Consider the following 12,255-nt stretch of genomic DNA (forward strand, 5'->3'; position numbering starts at 1 on the left):
GCGCCATGGGGGGGGGGGGGGGCAGGTTGAGGGAGGCTTAAAAGTGAGGCTGAAGATTTCGAATAAAGTTTTTTCCTTCGACTGCAGTTACCGACTCCGTGTCGTAATTTTAGCGCTGCGTGTAGCACACCGCTACAATTGGTGACCCCGACGGTCCAAACGATTTTTGGACCAGAAATGACCGACGCCGCCTCTGTTCATGCGGTTTCGTTGAAACTGCCGGGTTTCTGGACACAGCGCCCGAACCTATGGTTCCAGCAAGCCGTAGCCCAATTCCACGTTCGCCAGATCACCTCAGAAGACACCCGCTGCTACTACGTGGTGAGCTCCCTCGACCAGGACACAGCGGCCCAGGTCGCGGAGTTCGTACAGTCGCCCCCGGCAGACGGCGAGTACACGGAATTCAAAGCCCTGCTCCTCAGGACTTTCGGACTCTCACGGCGCGAGCGGGCTGCCCGTTTACTGCACCTGGATGGCTTGGGCGACAGACCTCCATCGGCTTTAATGAATGAGATGTTGTCTCTCGCCGGCGAACACACACCCTGCCTTATGTTTGAGCAGGCATTCCTGGAGCAGCTGGCCGAGGACATACGCCTGCTGCTGTCCGACGCGGATTTCAGTGACCCCCGGAAGGTGGCAGCCCGGGCGGACTTGCTGTGGAACGCCAAAAAGGTGAGCGGGGCGTCCATCGCACAGATCTCCCAGCCACACTCCCGGCAGCAAACCAGTCCAGGCCCGGCCGCAGAGCCCGCCAACCCCCGGCCCAATGAACACTGGTGCTTCTACCACCAGCGGTGGGGCGCAGAAGCCCGCCGTTGTCGCCCGCCCTGCAAGTTCCCGGGAAACGCCAGGGCCAGCCGCCGCTGATGGCTACGGCGGCTGGCCATCGGGATAGCCTCCTGTATGAGTGGGATAGAAGGTCGGGACGCCGGTTTTTGGTCGATACTGGGGCTGAGACCAGCGTTTTACCTCCGACGAGTTACGACACACGCAGCAGGGCACCGGGTCCCCCCCCCCCCCCGAGGGCCGTGAATGGCAGCACAGTAATGACCTATGGCACCCGTCAGGTGCAGCTACAGTTCGGCTCCAGCCATTTCACGTGGGACCACACTGGCCGCCGTAGCCCAACCGCTTCTGGGTGCGGATTTTTTGCGGGCTCACAGCCTACTGGTCGACCTGCCCAGGAAGAGACTGGTACACGCCGAGACCTTTCAGACGTTCTCCCTGGGTGCAGCCCAGTTGCCAGCCCCTCACCTCGGCTCCATCACGCTGTCCGACAACGACTTCACCAGGGTCCTGGCGGAGTTCCCATCGGTTCTGGCACCGCAGTTCACAGCGGCCATGCCCAGGCACGGCGTACAGCACCACATCCCGACCCAGGGATCACCCCTCCACGCCCGCGCTCGGCGGCTTCTCCCGGACAAGCTCCGACTGGCGAAGGAGGAGTTCCAGAGGATGGAGGAATTGGGGATCATCCGGCGGTCCGACAGCCCATGGGACTCCCCCCTGCACATGGTGCCCAAAGCGTCGGGGGGCTGGAGACCGTGCGGCGACTACCGCAGGCTGAACGAGGCTACCACACCGGACCGCTACCCTGTGCCGCACATTCAGGACTTTGCAGCAAACCTGCACGGCGCACGGATCTTCTCCAAGGTAGACCTCGTCCGAGGGTACCATCAAATCCCGATGCATCCTGACGACGTCTCCAAAACGGCTCTCATCACCCCGTTTGGCCTTTTCGAGTTCCTCCGCATGCCGTTCGGCCCGAAGAATGTCGCACAGACGTTCCAGCGGTTAATGGTCGCGGTGGGACGGGACCTGGACTTCGCGTTCATCTATTTGGACGACATCCTCATAGCCAGCAGCAGTCGTCAGGAGCATCTGTCCCAACTCCGTCAACTCTGCGCCCGACTGAGTGAGTACGGTCTTACAATCAACCCCGCCAAATGCCAGTTCGGACTCGATACCATTGACTTCCTGGGCCACAGGATTACTAAAGACGGGGCAACCCCTCTGCCCGCTAAGGTAGATGCGGTCCGCCACTTCCCGCGACCCACCACGATCAAAGGCCTTCAGGAATTCGTAGGTATGGTCAATTTCTACCACCGCTTCCTCCCTTCAGCTGCCCGGATCATGCGCCCCCTGTTCGCCCTGATGTCGGGGCCGAGCAAGGACATTACCTGGGACGAGGAGTCCGCCGCCGCTTTCGTTCAAACGAAGGGAGCTTTGGCGAACGCCGCAATGCTAGTACATCCCAGAATGGACGCCCCTACCGCCCTCACAGTGGACGCATCTAACACGGCAGTTGGTGGGGTGCTGGAGCAACTCATCGCAGGTCGCTGGCAACCCCTGGCGTTTTTCAGCAAACACCTGCGACCACTCGAGCTCAAGTACAGTGCTTTCGACCAGGAACTGTTGGCGCTCTACCTGGCAATCCGGCATTTCAGGTACTTCCTAGAAGGTCGGCCCTTCACCGCGTTCACGGACCACAAACCGCTTACCTTTGCGTTTAGGAAAGCGTCCGACCCCTGGTCGTTCCGCCAGCAACGCCACCTGTCCTACATCTCTGAATACACGACGGATGTCCGGCACGTCTCGGATAAGGACAATGTCGTGGCGGATGCGCTCTCTCGCCCTACCGTTCATGCCCTTTCCCAAGGGGTAGACTTTGAGGCGCTGGCAGAGGCACAGCAGGCAGACGAGGAGATTCCGAGTTACAGAACCGCAGTCTCCGGTTTGCAGCTCCAGGACCTCCCCGTGGGCCCGGGTGAGAGGACCCTACTCTGTGACATCGCCACCGGCCAGCCCCGTCCCGTCGTCCCGACGGCCTGGCGGCGCCGTGTTTTCGACTCCATTCATAACTTGGCGCATCCCTCCATCCGGACAACTGTCCGGATGTTTTCCAGCAGGTTCGTTTGGCACTGACTCCGCAAGCAAGCAGGTCAGTGAATGGGCCAGAACGTGCATGCACTGCCAGATGGCCAAGGTGCAGCGGCACACCAAAGCCCCACCGCAGCAGTTCCATCCCGCCCACCGGCGTTTCGACCACATTCATGTGGATATCGTGGGCCCCCTGCCAGTGTCGCGCGGAGCGCGGCACCTCCTGACTATCGTGGACCGGTTCACCAGATGGCCAGAGGCGGTCCCGCTCACTGACACCACCTCCGAATCCTGCGCCCGAGCCCTGATCACCACCTGGATATCTCGCTTTGGTGTACCGGCCCACATTACCTCTGACAGAGGCGCCCAGTTCACCTCCAGCCTGTGGTCAGCTATGGCCAGCCTTTTGGGGAATCAGCTGCACCACACCACTGCCTACCACCCACAGTCGAACGGGCTAGTGGAGCGTTTCCACCGTCACCTGAAGTCGGCCCTCATGGCCCGCCTGCGAGGAGCCAACTGGGCGGACGAGCTTCCCTGGGTCCTACTCGGCATCCGCACAGCGCCCAAGGACGACCTGCACGCCTCGTCGGCCGAGTTGGTATACGGCGCGCCCCTGATCGTCCCCGGGGAGTTCCTACCAGCCCCACGGGGGCAAGAGGAAGATCCCGCAGCAGTCCTGGGCAGACTACGCGAGAAGCTCGGTAACCTGGCCCCCATACCCACTTCACAGCACGGGCGGAACCCGACCTGCGTACCCAAAGACCTACAGAACTGTAAGTTTGTGTTTGTACGAAGGGGCGGGCATCGGCCACCGCTGCAGCGGCCATACGAGGGGCCGTTTATGGTGCTCCGGAACAACGGGTCCACGTTCGTGCTGGACGTTGGGGGGAAAGAGGAGGTTTTCACGGTGGACCGCCTCAAACCGGCCCATGTGGACCTGGCGCAACCGGCCGAGTTTCCGGCACCTCGGCGCAGAGGCCGACCTCCCAAGCAGGTTCTGGCCCAGACTGTGGGCATTGGGGGGTGTATCGCCGGTTCTGGGGGGGGGGTAGGGTTATGTGGCGACCCATTTCCTGGCACATCCCAACCGGCTCACAATTAGATAGCCTACGGGGGTTTGCGAGCACAGGGCTTTGGAGCCTCTGCGCCACGGGGAGCAGGTTGAGGGAGGCTTAAAAGTGAGGATTTCGAATAAAGTTTTATCCTTCGACTGCAGTTACCGACTCCGTGTCGTAATTTTAGCGCTGCGTGTAGCACACCGCTACAGAGCCATCATTCACTCACGGTAAGACATACGACACAGGAACAGAATTAGGTGATTCAATCCATCTGTTCTGTCCCACCATTCAACCAGGGCTTATTTTTATTCCAACACCATATTCCTGCCTTCCTCCTGTAACCCTGAAGCTACTCAGCAATCATCAATATATTAATCTTCACAAATATACCCAAACGGCATCCTCAAACAAAATCACAAATTCCAAATATCAGACATCTTTTGGTCAACAAAATTTTCTCATCTCAGTTTTAAAGGGAAGCATCTTTATTCTGAGACTGTGCTGTCAGATCACAGACTCTCTGTCTAATGGAAACATCCTCTCCATGTCCACTGTATCCAGGCTTTTCAGCATTCGGTAGGTTTATTAACCATACATCCCTCCACCACCCCCACCGTCCCTCTGAACTCCATCCAGCACAGGTCCAGAACCATCAAATGCTCCTCATACATAACACCGATCATTCCTGAGATTATTCACGTGAACCTCATTAGCAAAAACTGCACCGGACACATTTCCAGGAATAACAGACAAATCAGTTCCAGGATAATTTACAAGGAAAAGTTGTGCTTCCTTTACAGTTATACTATCACTCCATTTCCAGGTTAAAACAGGACCATTTCAGGAAATATGTATTACAGATCCTAGGATACAGATCTTGTCTTGTCTATACTGGACCGACCGCCGTCGCTGGACTATAAACTTGTAGGAGTAATGTGTGGCTCAGCTCTACTGCGAGCTAAGGCTGAAACCATTCTCCCCCTTGACTTTCCAGTCCCTCGGTAAAGCAGGCAGTGAAATCAAAGATCCCCACAACCTGGGACCTTCTCCTTTCTCACCCACCCCTGTCCGGGAGAAGACACAACAGCCATAAAGCTCCAGGACAAACGCGAGGAGCCTCTGGAAACGAGGCGAGTTCGGGGAAGTTAATGGGACTCAGTGGGCAAAATCACACCACGTGATCTGGCGTCACAACGCGGAGGGCGGGGCGACTCTGCGACACATAGCGTCACGTGATCTATCGGCGGGACTTCCATTTCAATTCTGCGGAAACAGACAGCCTGGGCTCTTGGTTTGGATCGTTCAATACAGATTAAGTGAAGTCGACACATTTCTGACGAGCCCAGATAGTTGGGAAACAAATGAATTCCTGGCCCTCAGTTCGGGGCTCACGGCCAACATCGGATCTCCCCGCTCGGGATCGGTCTCAATACTCACCGTTAGGAAAGTGATATCTTCGGCCCGCAGACAGTGATCCCGACGGAAGGGACGAAAGTCTTTCCCGATCACACAGCCGACCCACTTCAGCTCTGAGCGGAGAGGATAACACCGTCCACCCGGAGACTGTGAACATGAGCAAAGAGATTGTTACATCATCGGGAAGCGGGGCCTCGGAAACAGACGCGCAGATGCTGCCCACCTGCGGTTATATGGGAGGGGCAAACGGGATCACGTGTCGGGATTGAAGGGGACCCCCCCCCCCCCCCCGCAGGCAGAGACTCCAGCGACTGTGGAAAGAAGCAAACTTGCCGCTCACATCTCCTCTCACCTTAAATGTATTAGACATTTCAACCCCCATGAAAAATATATCGTCTGTCCACTCTATCTAATCCTCTCGTAATCTTATAAACGTCCATCCAGTCTCACCGCAGCCTGCTCCGCTCTGGAGAAAACAACACAAGTTTGTCCGGCCTCTCGTTATAGCTCATGCCCTCTAATCCAGGCAGTGTCCTGGTAAACCTCTTCTGCGCCCTTTCCAAAGCCCCGACATCCTTCCGAGAATGGGGGCGACCAGAACTGTGTGAAACACTCCAGATGTGGTCTAACTAGTTTTATAAAACTGTGTTACGAACGGTAACGTTTTAGAAACGAACCAGCAGCAATAGAGTTCACACTGGAGTCTGGTTTTGATGGTTCAAACACTCTATTTATTAGTATCTACTTATAATATAGTAACAACGAAATAAAGGGAAGTTAACAGTGTTATGTGTATATATGTGTAAATGTAATTCCCAGACTATCGAGCCTGAGGGAACAAAGCTCAGAGTCTTGAGATGGTAAAGTAGGAAAGTCCAGTAATCCACGGAATAAGTGATGGGACAGAGATATTTGTGATCCACGCTGAAACGTAGAGAAACGGCCGTTACTTCAAAATAAACGTCGTCGAAGTTCTTATCCGCTGAATCCGTCCACATACGAGTTATCAGCGGAAGTGACCTCTCACAGGAATACCGTCTTCCAGGGGTTACCACACAACATACCCCGGCAAAGGTTAACACAAGATATTCCAAACCGCACTCCTATGGATTATACGAAGTGACAGCCACACACAATCGTTGTGTTTCCTTGTACCGATGATCAACCCACTCTTGTGGGCATAGGAGAGTTCCAAGCCTCAGCTGCGACTAACTGAAGCGATCAGCTTTTCCAGTCTCTCTCTCTCTTTAGACTGGCCGACTGCCTATCTGCAGATCGCTCTCTCTCTCTCTCTCTCTCTCTTCTGGTTCAGTCCACAGTCAGCGCTGTCAGCCTGTGACTGACGTCATCGCCTCGCCTCCTTGGAGTCTGAGATCCCTCTGATCATCGACACTGTTCAGAGTTTTGCATTTAAGATTTTTAAGATTTTTCTAAGTGATACTTATTAAATCTTGGTCTCTTATTGTTCCAAATAAAGGAAGAAATAAGAGAGTCAATTTGATCGAAAAATGTTTTATTTAAAATGATAGGTATATTTTGGAAAATATATAAAAATCTAGGTAAAATCATCATTTTCACAGCACGAACATGACCTATTAAAGAAAAAGTAAGTGGATAGCATCTAGAAAATATTTATTTCCTGGCGTCCATTAAATGAACTATATTTGCTTTATAGAGATCTTTACATTTTTTTTTGTAATTATGATACCTATATAAATGTATTAACAATTCTAAAAGGAATATCATTATATATACTAACAGGGACATTTAATGGAAACAATTCTCTTTTATTCAAGTTAAGTTGATATCCTGAAAATTTAGCGATATCTTTAAGTGTTTTCAAAAGATTAGGAATTGATTCCTCAAGATCTGAAATAAAAAAAACAAAAAGATCATCTGCATAGAGAGAAATCTTATGTATGGTTCCATTCATAGAGATATGGAGAATATTTTTAACTTCACGTTCTTATTAGGATCTGCGGTAACTGGGATCAGGTGACCGGTGGTGGGTCTCCCATATCAATATCAGAATCAGGTTTAATAGCACCGGCATGTGTCATGAAATTCGTTGTCCCTGCGGCAGCAGTAGAACCTAATTCATAACAATAGATTTTAACAATTGTGACTTAAAATAAGAGTGTACATTTTAAGTAGTTAAATTATATAAATAGTACAAAAATATTTTTAAAATTTTTTAAACTATTTTACTTATGTCGACTATTTGACTGACCGGGTTGTTGCTTTGGAAGTAGTGGAGTCAAGCTCAACTGAACCGTACACATTTATAAGAATCTCAGAGAAATAGAAAAGGCTAAATTCTCACATAAACGGGTCGGACACCCAGAAACATCGGCTGCACTTCAGCAGATGAAAACAATGAAATGAAACATGCTGAAAATATTGCAAAAAATATATATTGTCCAACACAACGAGAGGACGTGACAGATCCGGATCTCACTGCCTTGTCTGAACGGGGAAAGGTGAAGCTACACGTACACGTAGAGCAGTGACCCGCAGGTGCTGCAGATCTGCAGAAAAACGTGAACAGGAAATGGGATCACGTGACCGGTTTGGTCTCCCATCCCCAGACAGTGAACCAGCTAACCACTACTCTGTGGAAAGAAGCAAAATTGCTGCTCACAACTGCTTCCAACTTAAATGTACTAGACATTTCAAACCCCAGGAAAAATATATCGTCTGTCCACTCTATCTATTCCTCTCGTAATCTTACAAACGTCCATCCAGTCTCACCCCAGCCTGCGCCGCTCCGGAGAAAACAGCACAAGTTTGTCCAGCCTCTCGTTATAGCTCATGACCTCTAATCCGGGCAGTGTCCTGGTAAACCTCTTCTGCGCCCTGTCCAAAGCCCCAACATCCTTCCGAGAATGGGGGCGACCAGAACTGTATGAAACACTCCAGATGTGGTCTAACAAGTTTTATAAAACTGTGTTACAAACTGTAACGTTTTAGAAACGAACCAGCAGCAATAGAGTTCACACTGGAGTCTGGTTTTGATGTTAAAACCACTCTAATTATTAGTATCTACATATAACACAGTAAGTTAACGAAATAAAGGAAAGTGTTATGTGTATATATGTGTAAATATAACTCCCAGACTATCGAGCCTGAGAGAGCAAAGCTCAGAGTCTTGAGATGGTGAAGGAGTAAAGTTCAGTAATCCACGGAATAAATGATGGGAGAGAGATATTTATGATCCAGGGTGAAACGTAGAGAAAAGGCCGTTACATCAAAATAACCGTCGAGAATTTCCTATCCGTTGAATCCGTCCACATACGAGTTATCAGCGAAAGTGACCTGTCACAGGAATACAGTCTTCCAGGGGTTACCACACAACATACCCAGGCAAGGGTTAACCCAATATATTCCAAAACCCACTCCTATGGATTATACGAAGTGACAGCCACACACATTCGTTGTGGTTCCGTGTACCGATGATCAACCCACTCTTGTGGGCAGAGGAGAGTTCCAAGCCTCAGATGCGACTAACTGAAGCGATCAGCTTTTCCAGACTCTCTCTCTCTCTTTAGACTGGCCGACTGCCTGTCTGCAGATCGCTCTCTCTCTCTGATGGTTCAGTCCACAGTCAGCGCTGTCAGCCTGTGACTGACGTCATAGCCCCGCCTCCACACGCCGGCGCTCTTAAAGAAACAGTCACAGTACGACCGCAGACTCGTAACAGCCGCAACACAACTTCCTGACTTTTGAACTCAATGATTCAACTAATAAAGACAACCATGCCATTTGCCTTCTTAACCACCCGATCAATCTGTGCAGTCTCTTTCAGGGAGCGATGAACTTGGAGTCTAAGATCCCTCTGATCATCAACACTGTTCAGGGTTTTGCACTTAACAGTGTACTGTCGCATACATTCGACCTACCGAGCTGCCAAGATGATCATCACTAATCAAATCTCACTGAGATTTCTCAGGTCCTGTTGAATTTATTGCCAAGTGCACAAGTACGGGAAGGTACAGGTAGAGAGAAACACTGACTTGTGGCAGCATCACAGGAAAGTACATTCAGATAACACACGGAACACAAATGATATGATTCTCTGTCATTAACAATCTATAAATATGTTTTATGTCATTAACAATATATAAAATACATTGCGTCATGATCACTATTAAAATGTGCATTTGTGTCAATAACAGACTTGGAAATGTTGAATTTGGTCCCTGTCTCCATTCCTCCTGTAATCCACAACTAGCTCCTTTGTTTTTGTCACAATGAGGGAGTGGTTGTTTTCTTGACACCACTGTTTTGGGGTGATGACTTCTTCTCTGTCGGCTGCCTCGTTATTATTTGGGATTCGGCCGATCAATGTAGTGCCGTCAGCAAATCTAATTAGCAGATTGGAACCCGCCACTGCAGCCCCACAGTGCACTATGTACTGATTGCAAAGCTACGAAATTGCATGTGAATAGCCTCCCCTCCCCCAACTCCACTCTTTCTGCGTCACCAGCAGACTGGGACATCTCACATCTCGCTGACTCCGCCAGGACATTAAACTGTGAACAACTGTGGTCAGGGACTGATCTCTGGTGTACTTCAAACGCTACCTCCTTCCAGTCTGAAAACGACCCACTCATCCAGCCATGCACTACCGGCAGTTTATCGATCCCCAACGAAAAAGCCTAATCACCTACTCCTGAGGGTCAATACCATTGCTGACACTGAGTTTAACACCGCCAAATGCTGGGAGGGACATAATAAACAGAAAGTCTCTAGTCACAGACGTGTAAATAAAATGTGATCTCAGTAGGTGTGTGGCGCATGCGCAGAATACGAAGGCGACAGACAGACTGAGTCACAGACTGATGAAGGGGAGGAGTGATCCATTTTGACACAGAGAGGGAAGCGGAGAGTTTGATGTTGTGCCTGATGCCGGAACTGCAGCCAGTTCGAAGATAAATTTTTGTTCCTCCAATTTGTTTTGAGCTGTGACAGTGTTTTTATCAGTAGGCACCATGGAGACTAAAATAATTTCAGTTGAAGTGTTGTCCTTCGCCCATTGACGTGCTTTGTAAACCTTTAACAGTGTACAAAAGTCAAAGGATTTGTGTATGGGAATCACAAACACAACAGCACGTTAGTTCCGCTCTATCTGTCAGTTCACCAGAGCTTGAACACAAAGTACACTGCAGATGCTGTGGGCAAAGCAACAGGTACAAAATGCTGGAGGAACTCAGCAGGCTGGGCAGCATCCGTGGAAACGAACAGTGAACATTTCGGGCCGAGACCAAAGACCGTGACCTACAGCTTCGCACTGGGAAGCGGCCGTTCACCTGCTCCGTGTGTGCGAAGAGGCTCATTCAGTTAATCCACCTTGTGATGCTCCGGTGAGTTCACAATAAATAGAGGCCACATTTCTGTCCGGAGTGAGCAAAGAGTTTTACTCAATCATCCCAGATGCTGCAACACCAGCAACTTCACATCAGGGAGGAAGTTCAAATCAGCTCCGTGTAAAATGTTTAACCATCACGGTGACTGAAGGCAGCTGCAGGTTCATGAGGGACTGTCACTGTCAGATTCTGCAGTTCTTGCGGCTGCTCATCGCACCCAGGACTGAACCCTGGTCACTGAGCATTGGAGGAGTCTGTTCCGCTGATGTTAGCCTTCAACTAGACTGGTGTTTAATACTGTGGATCTGTGAAAGATAAATCACTTCTGTATCAAATTCCGTGTCGCAGGTACTTACTGTCACTGCCAAACTCACAATATACACTAGAGAGGCCACTCAGTCCATCTGCTCCCTGCCCAGGTTTCTGTTCCATATCAGTATTTTAATATTTATCTCTCACTCTCCCTGTTGCAACTTGTCACCGCTCCGTGGGAGAAGAGATTTCGCTTCAATTTCTTAGAATCAGAGAAGTCTGCAGCAAATTACAGACCCTTCGGCCCACAATGTTGTTCCGACCACGTAACCTACTCTAGAAAATTCCTGGAATTACCGTACCACAGAATCCTCTATTTTGCTAAGCTCCGTGTATCTCTCTGAGATTCTCTGAATAGACTCTATTGTACCCGTCTCTACCACGTCGCTGGCAGTGCAGTCCACACACCCACCACTATCTGTATAAAAAAATATATCTCTGACACCTCCCTTGAACTACTTCCAAGCACCTTAAACTATGCCCCCCACGTGTTCGCCATCTCAGCCCTGGGGAAAAAGCCTCTGACTTTCCACACGATCAATGCCTCTCATCATCTGACACACCTGCATGAATTTCCTGCATGATTTTCCACAGGCTAATTAACAGGATGAGCTCGCTGAGTATTTCCCCAGGGCTCTGGACTAAGGTGGGTAAACTCCTTTCCCCCTGCTTTTTTCAAATTTTGTGTCATTTTCACTAATTTCAAAGGACTGTGCCTCAGACAGCCGGGTTGTTGCAATGCGCCTCTAAAGCCTGACAGCGGACTGGCGAGTGAATCTTCGATGGAGCAGAGTCAGAAACCAAAGAGTTGCCAGCCTGAGTCAGGGCTTTGGGGCTCTGGAAAGAGATGGGGTCTGGAGGTTCCGAGCAGGAGGAGGAAGAGGAACCAGACCAGCAGGATGTGGCTATGAATGAAAGATGAGAAACATTTGGAAATTGGTTAATTGAAAAACAAAATGGTTAATTTCTACAAAACATTGCAGGTAATCATCAGATCAGGCAGCAAATGTGGAGAGGAATAAATGGGCAGCATTTAATCCGAGTCCCTTCAGCATGTCTAGACTGTGTACTCCTCTGCTTAGTTGCTGCCTGAACTGCAGAGCTCCTTCAGCATTTTGTGTGTGTGCGTCTCTGTATTTCCAGCAACTGCAGAATCTCTTTTGTTTCACATCTGCATTTGTAAGAGTATTGTACTTTGGCATTAGGTACACGAAGTGCCT

The sequence above is a fragment of the Hypanus sabinus genome, unplaced genomic scaffold, assembly GCF_030144855.1.
Source record: "Hypanus sabinus isolate sHypSab1 unplaced genomic scaffold, sHypSab1.hap1 scaffold_613, whole genome shotgun sequence".
Lineage (NCBI taxonomy): Eukaryota > Metazoa > Chordata > Chondrichthyes > Myliobatiformes > Dasyatidae > Hypanus > Hypanus sabinus.